Consider the following 15,773-nt stretch of genomic DNA (forward strand, 5'->3'; position numbering starts at 1 on the left):
CTAGATAGATCGGTCAGATAGTGAGTCAGCAAAGCTGAATTTCCAATAGCGTTGACCAATCCTTACAGTTTACGCTCGGAAACAAATTCCCGGATAAAGTTTAGCACAATTTGAAACCGTGATTCTTGGAATTCACGAGATTTCAAGTAATTCTGTTGTAATCGATATGAATAAAATTATTAGACGAGATATATGTTATAATTGTTTATGAATGAAGACGTAGTTATGCATGCAAATAGAATAACGTAGTAGGTGTAAAACGTTAGAGAAAAACAGTTTCAGGAAAAATGACTACATTATATGATGGAATATGAAATTTTTCCTTATTAATGAACAATTGAAAATGAGAAAGAAATAATATGTACATTGACTATATATTTCTCATCTTTTAAAAACGAGAAAGATCTGCCCTTGAACATCATCAACGTAATACATAGAAGAGAGAAAAAGGGAAGAGCTTTCATCTCGTTCGCTTGAACCACTCAACGGAGGGTCCCACTTTATCGTGCGTAGAACATGGGCGGCTAATTATGAAAAGCAACGCGGAACACTCATGGAAAAACGCTCCTTCGAGTAAGTACACGCGAGCCACTTGAAAGCACGCGTGTAAACGTGCAAGGACACGCTCGTGAAAAAGAAACGGAACGTGCGATTAACGCGCCGCTGCCATCCGCGAGCGCTTGAAATTCCATGGGGGGCTGGAATAATATTGCCAGTAAGAATGATGGTAACACACGTATCTTTGAAAATCAACGCTATGTCAGATATGGGGAGGGGACACGTTTCGCACGTATCGAGATGCAAAGTGCGAATGAGAATTCGCCGGGCGCAGACTCCCCCGTCTCATAAAATTACGCATGCGCGAAGAGGGAAGTAAAGCCCTTAGCGTCGCTCCTCGTCTTTCCGTTAATTCTAAAAAAAAATTTTTGTTTATTCTTTTTTCTACTTAAGTCATCTTACAACTGTCAAATAAAAACTCTTAAAAGGATACTACGATCTTAACAATTCAACAAACCGGCCGATATCGAAGTGACATATCGAATCTCGCGCGAATAGAAGCAAAATAAAAGAGAATGTAAGGATACGTAATACGAAAATCGAAGAAAAGATCAGCTTCTAAAGGTAGTTACAAACGCGCGCGAAGACGCGAATGGAATGGCGAGGGAATCGCTCGAGTATCGGGATGTCTTCTCCTTTTCTCATGCAACTGCCACCGTTGTGTGTGCGTGCGGAGCACGTAGAAAGAGAGCGAGAGGCCGTTATACCTTGCTTGGTACTGGAGTAGGAGAGAAGCGAATAAACGCTGGAAAAGGAGGAGAAGGAGGAAGAAGTGGAGGAGGAGGAGGAAGAAGAGGAGGAGGAGGAGGCGGAGGTGGTGCAGGAGGTGGTGGAGGAGGAGGAAGAGGTGGCAGATGGGGCAGAAAGGGGTTAGAAGGGATGGCGGAGGATGCTCTTCTGTATCCGGCGAGTACGGCGAGCATCGTTCCTGCTTGCTCCCCCGCCAATCCCGGTATGCGACGTGGGGCGGCTTTGAAGGTAGGGGCCGCACGATTCTCGACGGCGGCGACGACTGCGGCGGTTGCGGTGGTGGCGGCACGGCTGCCAAGGTATTTAAGGTACCGTGAACCGGCGGCGCACGAGTAGTTCACTTCTGTTCGGTGCGGTGTCGCGGTGATTTTGAGGAGACAGAATAGAAAGAGAGAAAGAGAGAGAAAAAGAGAGAGCGAGAGAGCATGTATGTTTGAGAGAGGGAGAGTGTGAAAGAGAGAAAGAGAAAAAAACAGGGGGGAGAGAGAGAGAGAGAGTAGTAGTGAGTAGGCCTTCTGTCTCGTACCAATTCGCCGAAGGGTGCGAGAGCGTTTCGGTCGGCCCCTCAAAAACGAGAATCACCCACCGTAGTTAGTTCGTTTGTTCGTTCGTGCCACTTTATATATTATACTTAGTCCTATTTCCCTTATCCGAAGAAAAGTAAAATAAGTAAGAAATAGGGTGAACTAATTGGCAATACGCGCTTAAGTATTCGAGTTTTCGCGCGAAATTTCAAGATATCGTGCCTTGTGTGAGAGAAGAAGACGTAAGAAGCATCCTCGAGTGATTGCCGCATCTCGTAAGGCTCTTCTTCGAAGAACCCCGACGACCGTCCTCGATAGGTAAGTCCGTATTAACGTGGGAAATAATTAGTGAAAGTTCCGATGAACGGAATATGCAAAAGTGAGCACGCGTCGATCACCAAAGATGGGTCGAGTCTTATCGTATTGGTGACAACGAGTGATCAAGATCAGTGATCGTTTTTATTCGTCATCTTCGTCGTCATCGTCATCGTCGTCGTCATCGTAGTTGTCGTCGTCTACTTCTTTCTCATCCTCTTCGTGGACATTCCTACGGATTAAATTTCCCATGTGCGTTGAGACACCTCCGGCTCGCTACAATGATCTCAGCGGAGATGTGCGAGTTCCTTTCGTGAGAGCGACAAACGAGGCAAGCCAAATTTCGATGCACTTAGGCCGTGTGAATCCTGCCTTGAAAGAAGATGCTCGATCAAGTTAGAAAGTGAATCGCTGCATATCGCGAGAACCCACAAACCTAGAGCATTGTATGCACGCGACATTCTTTATTTGGATACTCTTTCAGCAAACTTGCAATCGAAATTCACTGCAATATAGTAGAATTTCGAAAATGCACGAGTCGCGAATTCTCTTTTAGATCAATAACACGAAATTCGACTGTTTCAATTCAAAGAAATTTATACCTAAATGATTCAAACTAGCATGTAATAGTGGATAATATTATAATACTCTATATATCTTGTAGGCCCCGAAGGAAAGTCGGATGTACACTAACACCTCTTACAATACAGATACGATATTTGAATATCGAAACAAATATCATTCTCTAGTAAATATCAAGGGTCTTTTTCGTCACAGAACGGATAAATATGAAAGAACATAAAAATTTAACAATTGTCACTTTTTAACATTTCCAATATTGTCCGCAATTTATTCATTTCTAATGAAAACATTTTTTTGAGGAACAAATAAGATCGAACGAGAAAAAAAAATTTCGAGCGAATCGATTTGAATCTCGAAAAATCGATCGATTCGTGCGCGGCAGCATTCGAAAAAAATATCGAATAGGGTTCTTACTCTGGTATAATGAGTTAAACAAATTCCAAAGATCAGCATAATAAGATCCTATTAGCTGCCAAGCGACGTAGTAACAAAAACGAAAAATGTAAACTAGGAGAATCTATGGGGTCCTACAGACCCCTTTGTATCCGTCGGCCAGGACTGCTTTAGCTTCTCTTCCGACGATAATGGAGAGAAACGCGCGTGAATAAAAGGAATTCCTGTGATGAATCGAATTCTCTTAATGCCGTGAGTAGACGATAACGATGACGACGAGTAGAACGAAACCAACGAAGATGCATCCTAAAATTTTGCACAATATATCGTCTTATATTTATTTATGTTGCCTGACTCAATAATAATTAGACAAAATAGTAGCATGAAAAGCGTTAAATATTTATTCTACCAATGATATGAGAAAAAATGTTTATGGTAATATTTTCAAAGATATCTTTAAAATAACTTTAATATTGAATAGATTACTAATTTAAACAGCTGATTCGATTTGAAAGATAATAGATGTCGGTAAGCGGAACAAAAGTAATATGTCCTATTCCTCGAATAATTTATTGCTGTACAGATTTAACGATTGAGGATCTCTCATTATTTTAAATAAAACCCATTTTTTTAAATCATCTATAGAAATCTAGCTGATAAATAGTTTATTCCATCGAAGAATATATAAGCCAGTTTAAAAGATGCCAGTTTCTCACATTTGAAAGACAAGATCATAATTAACGTTATTTAAAACGGGAATCACTTTTGTACCATTTTTCTATTTATAAACAAAATATTGTCTACGTTTTTCAACTTAAAATAATAAAGTATTATTTTTATCTCCTATAACACATTATTAATAGTGATCATTATATAATAAAGTGTATGAAAGTAAAGACGACGAGAAATTGAAAGAGTTCGTGCAACTCACTGACGATAGATCCACGTTAAGAATTTAAAGTTGATAGCACATCCAAGGCAGAATGCTTCTTACGTGACCAATGACTAATAACTAATTATCAGAAGCTAATTACCGAAACCGCCTTTTGCCCGTATCGTGGATGGGCAGCGCACGATTCCGGTTTTGCCGCTCGTTAGGTACAGCGACGAAAATAAAATGAAGTAATGGGGTGTGAGTAAGAAGCGATTGTGCTCACGCGATCCGAGAGGGGCAATAACCGTAACGAATGAAAGCCTAACGTGGTCCTTCCGAGCTGTGAGAGAATAAGAGAGAGAGAGAGAGAGAGATCTTGATCGAATTTTAGTTAAAGGACAAATAAAATCTGTCTTGTCTAGATTGAAAGTCAAAATCGCTAATAAAATCTCAAAGAGCTGTTTTCGATCAATTTTCGACGCGTACTTTTTCACTCTCCATTTTCTTTTTTTATTTATTTTATCGCTTCCGTAACAATAACTTTTTACACGGTGCACCATCCAACGTATTAACAAAGCGGATGCGCTGTTAAACTGTACAACCTTACGTAAAGAAAACATGGATATTTTATGAAGTTATGGACGTGGTCGATCTTCGCCTGAACAAGCGTTTCAATCATGTAGAGTAGACTACATATAGATAGGAATGAGTGAACAGGCGAGTGTGCTTGTACAAGTATACCGAACGGTAAAAGCCATAAAGAGTGAGACAGAGATGATGTCGACACTTGTTCGTTCATCGTCTTCAAAAGAAACGCTCGTGCGCGGGAAGAAAGAACGATGCTGTGTTTGAGGCTGACGGTCGGTCAGCCGATCACGTAATTCTCAAAGCAATCGAACCGTTTGACGACTGTCGAAGTGTTCGATAGATCGAACGACGTCGTTGCCCATCGTAGAACCTCGAACGTTTTTTGAAAAAAGAAAACAGGAGAGTTCAGTGTCGTCGGTTATAGAAAAACACGGGATTCATTCGATTTTATTCAACGATCTAGAAAATCTACGGTCATCAATATTTCTTGTGTTCTTTTTTGCTTTAATCTTTATCTCTTGAAAATATCGAAATTGTTTCTCACCGTCAGCTCTCAAAATATCTCGATTAGGAAATTTCGTACATCACTCTAACACAATCACGAACGTGCTCCGCGACGATTATTGCAGAATTTGGATATGCTCCGAAATTACGAGGCGTGAATACGAATGAGTCGGTCGCGTCTCCTTCGCGACGAAATTTTTTCAACGAAACGGACGTTGACCTGACACGAAGATATATACGCGTAAAAGAGATAGAAAGAGGGACCTAGCGAGACTGGTAAAAAACATTCTTTAGACTTTATACTTTTTTCAACGTAAAAGACTGAGTTTCATGGTTCACGTGAATCTATTATAATAAGAAGAAATTAACAAATTGTCGTCACGTCGTTAGATAGTGTAATATTTGAGATGTGGTTAATAGTTGAATTTTTATTTAAAGTGAATTTTAAATAGGGAAAAAAAAACGTCCTAAAAAATTTCTACTACACGTGAAAGAATTTTCTAGCCACGACATCATTCTATTTTTTGAGTTATAGCTGAGCTCTTTTTCGTATAAGAATTACACACAATGATGTGATCAATGGATACCCGATCTGCATGACAAATGTGACCCGTTTAAATGACCTTCTTTCAGCTTTTACCTCGTGGATCTTTTATAACAGAACAAAAATCAAAAAGTAATCGAAATATTTCACGCTTCTCGCTGATTATCAAATGTTCACGTTATAGTGAATTGCTTACCCGAAACAATCACGTAATTTTCATGCCCCTATTTATAATCAAACGAACGTTTAAGTTCACACGATAACTCAAAATAAAATTATATTTATCTAGATTACTTAAAATTCTATGAATATTTTTTTAACGTAGATAAACGTTTTCTTGCTCTAAAACTATCGACAATGTATCAATGAAAATTTATTTTTTATTTCACTCTGAGTTTCGTTATAATCGACGACCAAAAAACGATGTTAATTATATTTTTTCCTACGTACTAATAATCCTTAATATATTAATACTATATATATAATATAATATCTCATTGATGATTGTTTTGAAATTTCTTTCGATTACTTAATTTCTTTAGGAACAAATGTATCGAAAGTAAATCCATTAACATTTAATTGTATGAGAAAAGAACTGAGTCGCTCACGGTACTCTTAATCTTCTGGAAAGTGCGTTACCATTCGTATTCCTTGCGTGTTTGCCCGTACCTCGATGTCGAATGCGGTTTATAAACTCTTCGCCCGGTAACCGGTCATGTACTCGATAAAAATCAGCTACTCGCTACAAAGAGATAGGAGGGAATTTCAATGCGCGCATGATTCCGTACGTTTGTCTGCCACGCGGCCGGCTTGAGATCCCTCGCACGTAACTGCACGAGCTCACGTCGAACACTTTTAAGTACGTTAATAAACTCTTATCTTCGGTTCACCTTTTTCGATTGTTCTCAATGATCCATTTTACGAGTTAACAAGATTATCGATTTTGGTAATCCTCGAAGGTGTATCTTATGTTGCAAAGGTACCTCGATTTACTCACATGTATATCAGACACGATAAATAAGCCTGACCTTACTTACTGAACTCACCGAATTCGGTCAACCGGTCAAGTCGAGTAGTCTAAACCGTTTTTGAGACGGTCTTGTTCTCGTCTAAGCGTAACAAAATGTAGACCAGTGGGTCTAACAAACCTGCACTATTGGCCTACTTCTGGTAATAACGAAATACGCGTTTCAAGTGGTCTCACCAGAAGAAAGAGAGAGGAAGAATCGTTATTGACGACCGGTCATGATACTGGTTACCGTACTTCATTTTTCTTTTCTTTTCAACTCGTACTAATTTTTTTTTCAGTTTCTCGTTCTTTCTTTAAATTCTGCATGGAGATACAAAAAAATATATAATAAACATACATACAAACATATATTCTAAAACAATTTCGCGTAATCAAGCGAAGAATTAATTAATTACCGGTCATTTCGCGAATATAGTCAATAAAATCACAAATGTAGAGTCGTTGAGCATAAGGCAAAGGGCAGCTTTTCGAAATTTTTATTTTTCTTGAAGAATCATGCGAGACGTTCGATTATAGTCTTAAATTACGTTTTTTCTACTATAGTAGCTCTAGCTAACCAGAAAGGTATAGATATTCCATATTCGGTAAATTCGAGAAGGAAGGCGTCTTATTATAGTTGCTAATGAAAGGGAACGAGTTAGTAGGAGGATTTTGTATGGTACGCGTAGCAGTCTTCTGAGAAAACAAGTACCGTAAGCAGAAGCCACGGAGGAAGATGGAACTGAGCAGGATCGCGCGAAGAAATAGAGAAGGGCAATAAAGAGCGCTCGGAGTTGATGCGAAAACGCTTTCGTACGGTATCTGAGTTCGTGAGCTAGACGCTAGAAGAGGTCGACGGTCATCCTCCGATGAGCGATCCGATCGTCGTCGTTTCTTCTTCTTCTTCTTCTTCTTTCCTTCTTCGAACGTTTCTACTTAATATTTTTTAAATTTCTTTTTCTTGTTATTCTGACATCGAACAGTCGTGCAATAACCTGACGTCATATCACTTTTTTCTTCTATAACTTTTTGTATGACATCATACAGCCGAATACATTTGATATCTGAAATATCTTTGAGCGAGAGAAAAACCGGTTCTAACTTAAAATTAATGAGAGATTCTAACACGGAACTAACTACGATGTAGTCTTTTATGAAGAATATTACGAAAGATAATTTCATTCGTAGAAACGATATCGAAAACGAAGACACACCCTGTATATACATAGGTATACATATGTATATGTATATCTACATACATCTAACCGATCGATCCTACCAGTTTGTGCTATCGGTCTTTGAAAAGTAACATCCGGTGTACGAAGTAAGAATATCCTTCCGAACGAGCATTTCGACGAAATTCTCCTCGCAGAGGAACGTGTTGTCGAATTCGATGTTCCAACCCACTGAATACCATGAACAACCAGTTCTCTTCGAAGGATCGACGTACTCTACAGATTAACGACCTCAAAATATTGCTCGCAAATATGAAAAGGATGAGATAAAATCTGAATAAAAAATGATCAAATTAATTTAATAATTTTTATTCATTTTCGTTTACTTGAATTAATCTTCGTGTATTTTCATTTAAATATTATATTTTGTTTTTCTATGAGAAACAAAAAATTATGATAAATAATAAAGTAAATTCGTAGCGTAGAAATATAAGTGGATTACATCGAGTAAAGCTCTCATGGCATTACTAACCGAGACAAGTACTCTCTCTCGATCGTAAATCGGATCCCGTATAGCGTTCTACTTCTTATTGTATTTACCAAAATCACTGTCACGAGGTTAAAATGTATTTTCTAGTGCGATTCTAGCGGTATTCTAACACATTTCTTTCTCGATCGAGTACATAGCGAGGAATACGAGACATTAGAGATGGAACGATAACTTTTGCAAGACATGCATAGATATGTAGAATATATATGCTCTGTATACTTTACAATTTATATATGTATGTGTTGTATTATTGTTACAAGAACAACATTAGAATGTTCTATGTCTCACAATCGTTCTTTCATTCCAAAAGAGGCTTCAATTTAAAGATAGCTTAATAGATAAATAAAAAAAAAGAGAGAGAAAAGAAAGAGGTAAGCATTGTTATGATCGCGAATTAATTTCCATCGAAAATCATATTGTCGTAAAAGTTAATTTTAAAGTCGTAACAATACAATAACTTTTCTAAATTACTTTTCATTATATTATACGAGTAATAATTAAAAAAGAGTATAAATCATTAAAGCGACTTTACTTCCTTAATTTTCTTAATTTCATTTCGAAAAAACGAATGTTTAGTAAATCAAAGATTAGTTCTAAATGTTAAGTATACTTCGTTTACAATTAAACAAATAAAAGCATATTTGTGATAGAATAATAATGTGTACATAAAAACATGAGCAAAGAGGAAGAATCAAACAAATTTCGAAAAGAATTTGGATTCATCCTTCTTGTTATTATCTTCATTTCCGAAAAGACAACAAAAAATGAAGCAAAACAACAATAGGCAATACCTACGAGAATTAGCAAAGAAAACTCTCAGAAGTATTCAAAGCTCGTCGATATACCCATCTACCGTCTCAACTTCCTACAATTGTTCTTCTCGCACAATATTCACACAATTATGCGAGCACGGATAGAAAAGAAGAGGAAAAATTAACAAATCTCGAGGTAATACAAGATAATCGGGAATTATGTAAGAGAATAGAAGACCTCGACATTCACTACCTTCCATTTTGTTTCTTTCTCATAAGAAAAATTCTCGAGTCGCAGGGATATTATGTTATTTTTTTTTTTTTATCTATCCTTGTGAAGGTTCGTGATCGTTATATAACAATAAGTACTTGAGCATCTGCAATATTTTATTGTTCTCAAACACAAAGCAATAATATTTTCTAAAAGAAATCGATTTGTTCTCATTAAAAGCGCATTTGACTTTGCATAGTAACTTAAAAAACAAAGCATACAAATTCGATTCAAGAACGCATCGATAAACTCGATAGCCCCTAGTCGTCATCGTTGTCGTCACGCTCTGATAATGGAGCAGGCAAAGGTAGCCATTCGTCTTCGACTCGAGGAGGGATGATCTCTCTCGCCTCCACTGGACATCGTACACAAGAGTAAAAGAAACTATCGCTTAACGAGCACGACGCCGAGCGTGATCGTTAATCGTCCGGCATTGGGTACATACGAAAAAGTCGCTCGACCATGAAGAATGAACTCTCGGAAACATCGGTGTTCTTCTACCTCCACCCTCACCTTTTCAAGCTATGCTGTATCTTTCTCTTCCTCTACCTTTCTCTTTCTCTGTATGTCTCTATCTGTTTGTCTATCTGTCTGTCTGTCTTTCTCTCTCTCTCTCTCTCTCTCTCTTTCTTTCTTTCTTTCTCTTTCTCTTTCTACTATCCATCTATCCCCATAAGCTACGTCCTCGATAGCGCGTGACGTCCATTCTGAGATTAATAACATCCTCCACCGCCACCAACACCGAACACCGTTGCTTCCCACCCACTACTACCATCAACTTCTAAGACATACTTGCAAGAGCTAGGAAAAGAAAATAAAAATAAGTATTAGATGATAGAAAGGATGGTAGAGGAAATATCAGTCCTGCTGGAACACGCTCTCTTACCTCGATGAAGACCATTTGCGGAGGCTCGTAATAAGATAGTAACAGAATACGGATCCTTTTCATGACTGTTCCATAGCGAGTAGCTACAAGCAGTTGTTGTTTCTCCCCCCTTTTTCTCCTTTATTCTTCTATTTCCTCTGCTCTTGTTCTCGGTTGACGTTACTTTAATCTTTCGACGAATATCCATGAAATTACGATAACAACAAGTGTAATCGAGAGTTTTCATCGAAAGAAACTTTCCCCCTTGTTCTCTTTCTCTCAGTAATTTGTATTATCAAGAGAAGCGAAAGAGTTTCCCAAAAAAAACGATCTCGAGCAAGGCTAAGCAAAGAGATACGAAGAATGAAAATTGCTGGATCCTCTTGTTCTTTCAGATCACGCGATGACCTCGATCCAGAGATGATAGAGAAAAAAAAAAGAATGAAAAAAAGATAAAATGGAGTCCTCGAGCAAAAAGAGACATCGTCGTCGCATGAACAGTGTGTCGTCGGAGGGTTAACGACGTCTCGTAACGTGGGTGTTCGCGCGAGCGATTAACATCATTTCAAGGCTGACGGCGCTTAAACGTCGTCGGCAGGTCTTGTCGTGGAGAATAGAACGAACCTGCACCTTCGAGTCAGAAGTCGGTCGAGAGATTGTATCTTTAATCTTACATACGAAGAGGGTAGTAGGACTAACGCTCGCTCTGTCTCTCTTTCTTTCTCTTTCTTTCTCTTTTCATTGGGTGGCAGAGGTCCTCTTCGAAGTCGCAAACTCTCTCGCATCCGGTTTGCCATCCTGAACCCGATGGCTTGTATCTCTTCGCAACCAGGAGCAACTCGAGTGTATTCGACACCGTTCTTCTTTCTTCGTCGTCGTGGTAGAAGATAGACGACGAGGATGCACCTCTTTTCTCGATGTGCTATTTATAGGGGTACACAAGGGTGGCCTGGCACCTGGCTCACCACCAGAACAATCTCTAGTCGTTATGTGGCTACGGCACGATCGAACCCGTTCTACTCTATTTACTCTTTATTATTCCTCGCCGACGTGTTAACAACGTCCTGACCATCTCTCTCTTTATCTCTCTCTCTCTCTTTTTCTCTCTCTTTTTTATCTCCTGCTTCGTCGCCGGGTAGATCCGAACGTCGCGGAATTATTATTCGGCTCTACCAATCCGTAGCCGGATGTATGACGAAACGAAGGGGACCGAGACAGACTCCGTGGCTCGAGCATTTTATTATACGATGAGGATGCTACCACTGGATCTTTCTCTCTCTCTCTCTATCTATCTCTTTATCTCTCACCTACTCTTCCGGATGGTCGATTTCGGTGAACATCTATTATTGTAACCGGCTGATTCGTTTTGATTTTAATCACTTGTTCGTCGTAATACCAGGAACTTAATCGCTTTGCTACTATATTATGATTTTTAAAGTAACATAGTCATCTTCGTCATCAAATGAATCCATATTTTCCAAGTAAAACAGGAAAAATCCCTATATAACCTTTTCTCAAGTTAACAAGATACCGTAACGCTTGCTGAGAATTACTGGTACTCATGTCTTGCATTTAATTTCATAGAATTGCTTTTACGTTCATCGTAGGTGCTTCTTAGGAGCACGGACTTTTCCAACTATTAACCCTGTCCTTCCTTATACTGGTTTCCTAGTCGAGATGTCGCGTTGATCTGAAAACCTCGCGTAAAAAGAGCATTATGACTCTGTAAGGAATTAAACCGCGTTACTTCGATAAAGGTCGATACAGGTGCGCATGCCTTCTTCTCGGGAGAGAACAGGATCCGCTGTTTCTTTAAACTCCGTACTCGTCCCTCGGTATACAGTCATTAAGGTCCCTTCACCTCGACCTTACAAAGAATCGTGCGTGGAAGACAACGCCGTTGCTTTGTCTCTCTCTTTCTTCCTCCACTCTCTTCTACTCTGTCTATCGTTTCTACTCTCATATATTAGACGGATCTTAAAATAATTCTTTGCCAAGGTAGCCATTTGCTGAGAGGCAAATGTGTACTCGAAGAAAATAAAAGAATCTTAATAAACGCTCGGATGTATCCTTTTCCCACGTAAAATCGAGAAAACCTTACTTAGGACTCCAAGAAGACCATGTTTGCCCTCCTCGATTCCTCGCTAAGTGGCTCACAAAGACGAGTCGAAGATGGAGGACTCGTCGTAGGAATACGAATGCTTTAAGGAGAGTGTGAGTAAAAAATAAAACGAGAAGGGAGAAGAAAGTAACGAGCCGCCAAGGGGTACCGCGCCCAAAGCAAACTTACTATTTCAGGTTTTCCGTGTAAACGTGGGGTAAATAACATTACTGTGCGCACGCGCGTTCATGGGACACCACCAACTTCGAGACTTTCTCTGAGACGTGTAAACACACGACTCAAAGGGGACGAAAGAAAACTTCCCTTTGGGTGTGCGTATCTTTTCGATGGCTTTCTTATGAAAAGATGAATGCGTTCTTTCTCTTGCTACTATCATTAGCATCTCCTAATTACTCGAACTCTTAAACATATGTACGTTAAACATCGTAAAAAGTTATTTCATTAATTAATTATACCTCAAATAATCTTATGTTCAAATTTCTTCGAAATTTTCTTCCGACGTAAAATATTCTTCGCAAAATCTTTATAGGAAAACTAGTTGCAAAACTAATATCGCAAAACTAGTATTCTAACGTATTTTCTAGCGGATTGTTCCGAGTCAAGCGAAGATATCATCGATTCTTCCTTTGCTAAAGGAAACGATTATAAGAATTACCTCCGTGCGATTAAATAGCAATGGAAAGACAGAGAGAGAAAGAAAGAAATGAAGACGATAGATATCAGTAATGTCCTCTTTCGTTGAACAGTCCTTTTTCGCAACATTATTAATGTTTATCGCAATCACTTAAACATGTTGTGATATGAATATACAATGAATTTTGAAATCTAATATTACATTTAGGGTAGAATTAGTTTTACTAACATATTTTCGGGAGGAAAATGAACATTAATGAAAGTAACATTAGTGTAGCACATTCCTCAAAGATTACGAATATATCAAATGAAACATCAAAAAAAGCAAAATGTTTCAAAAAGAAAAAAGAAAATAAGGAGGACGAAGAAATGTGAATTCCAAGTTCTTCGATAATTCCTTATTGTTCGTCGTAGTCATTGTCCTTCGTACGCCTTAAAGTAAAAGTACATGAATTTTTCCTTTTGTTAACTGACACAAAAGTCACCCACAACAAAAGAACAACAAGAATCGTGAAAATATGCGTCTGACAAAATTTTATTTTAAATTGTATTTATTGCCTGCAAAAATGCAACTATTTTTTTATTGCCATTTGTTAAGATTTTTGCGTACGCGTGCGCGTGTATTCAATGATTGTTCTCTTCTTCCCCAAGAGCTCATCACCTTCCTTTGCTAGATCTATACACGCTCGGTAATCCTTCGTATATGCCGTACGAACAATCGACATTCCGCTTTCGATGAATACTAGCGTATACCTTAGCTTCTGCATTTGCTCTTCCAGAAATACACCGCTCCTTTGTAAAATTTCTACTGGAATCACGCTTCTCAATTACGCTTTATATCAATTGATAGAGTATATAACTTTGCTTACTCTTATTTTGAAAAATTAATAATTATTTGACTTTTAAATTCCAATAGTTTGAACTATTATAAAATATTTTGAATATTTAAGTAAGTCAAAAGTAACAAAAAAATAAAACATGCTCTTAATGTGAAACGTTAAAACGCTAAAAAGCAATGAACAACGTGGATATTAATAAAATCCTAAAATTTGAGAAAACCCTTCACGAACAAAGTCTTTTCAAATTTTTCCCTTAGATAAAATCTTCGAACCATTTTATTTCGTTGAAAGGCAAGAATTTCAACGAAAAATAAATTTGTCCATTGAAAAAATTATTTGTCCCAAAAAACAGATTGATTACGTAACTACTAAAGAATTCGTAAACGGGGAATATAGCGCAATTAATCGACATGTAATTTTTCCTTCAACGTATGTTTTTCTATGTAGATATTATACTGAAGTATATACGTTATAGTTAATAACATTAAATGTAAAGATATATATCGTGGGCTGAAATATAGTAGAAACATGTCGGCAATATGCCGCTAATATGCTGCCGCCACCGCACGCATCGATTCTTGCTTACGAGCGCTTTTAAAGGACGAAGAACGTTGATACCGCTACTTTGCATGATAATTAATCACCAGTCCCGGTGTTGCTGCTGTTGCCGCTGGTAGTTGCTGTTCCCTCCGTAACAGATAATTTTCTTCACTCTTACTCTTTCTCTCTCTCTTTCTCAGTTTCTACTTTGCGTTCATCCAGCTCGACCATGGTACATACAAGAGATCAATAAGATACTATAGAGAAACGTAGAAGTATTTCCTCGCAAGGATAATCGACGAATTTTACCTTTGATTATTGGAGAAAACGATATAGAGAAATTCATTTATTTTAACGTTTATTACGATGCCAATCAAAAAAGTAGAAAGAAACTTAGAAGATTTATTTTTTTTTTGCAATCAAATGTCATTACGATCGCATTTAGCGTTTAAAAAAGAAAATAAATCAAATGAAATGACAAATAGATGTAAGAGATTTGGGGAATAACAAAAGGTTTAAGTAGGGAGAAGGTTACCGTGTTAAGAGAGCATTTGCCTAACGCGACTTTGCTTGGTGGAGGTCATACATGTGAAATAGAAAAGAAAGAGGTTTGCGCCGCAAAGTGCCGTAGGTCCGGTATATCAAGTTTTTATGTTAGAGTGAGTATCTATTATAGCAGACCGACTGGTTCTTTTTATTGTTGGTGGTGTATCATTCATTGTTCTTCTATGCATTCCTTCGAAAATGATATTTTGTTTTTCGCTATTTCTCAACAAGTGATCAAGCAAACAATAACAAAAACAATTACCAAGTAGAGGTATGCGAAAACGCGAAAATTTCGAGAATCCGATGCTTGAGATAGGTCGAAAATTCGAATGACAATTTTTATTTATTATTTTATATTAAAGTTAATCAATAAAATTTATTTCGCGAAATTGGAAATTATTGTCAGAAATAATATGAAAAGTAATATTATTGAAAACGCTTTTTAAGTTAGTCTCGAAATATGATTCATGGATCTTGAGATACTTGAGAATCCCAATATTCTCAAATATCGAGATACTTTTAGAAACCCGATCTTATCCCGATAAAAATTCTCAACCCCACATTTTCAAGTTTTTGTGCACTTCTATTACTAACATAAGACGAATTCGTTAGGTACGAAATGCGAAAACTGGTGGATAACCTATTCGAGTGATTTCATCGAAGTTCCGAACGAAAAAAGAAAATATAAGTATTAACACAAAACGAAGATCCATCTTCTCGGAGAAAGAAAAATCCGATCGACCCTCCAATCTTTCTTAGCCCTCGATCAGGCACATGTCCGTAAAAAAAAAAAAGGAAAAGAAGGGAGAAGATGGTCTAAAGGAAAGATGCGAATACAA

The 15,773-nt window shown here is 37.8% G+C and overlaps 1 protein-coding gene across 1 annotated transcript in view; it reads left to right on the forward strand.

Moving 5' to 3' along the window:
* The first annotated feature begins 1,621 nt into the window (after window positions 1–1,621).
* Window positions 1,622–15,773, forward strand: part of LOC107064112 (uncharacterized) — a 40,704-nt gene continuing 26,552 nt past the window's right edge. The window contains exon 1 of the mRNA XM_015316444.2: window positions 1,622–2,150. The gene's annotated coding sequence lies outside the window, so the exon portion shown is untranslated. The remainder of the gene's footprint in view (window positions 2,151–15,773) is intronic.

This window comes from Polistes dominula, unplaced genomic scaffold, assembly GCF_049000335.1.
Source record: "Polistes dominula isolate Pdom_NZ unplaced genomic scaffold, Pdom_raw_medaka contig_77, whole genome shotgun sequence".
Lineage (NCBI taxonomy): Eukaryota > Metazoa > Arthropoda > Insecta > Hymenoptera > Vespidae > Polistes > Polistes dominula.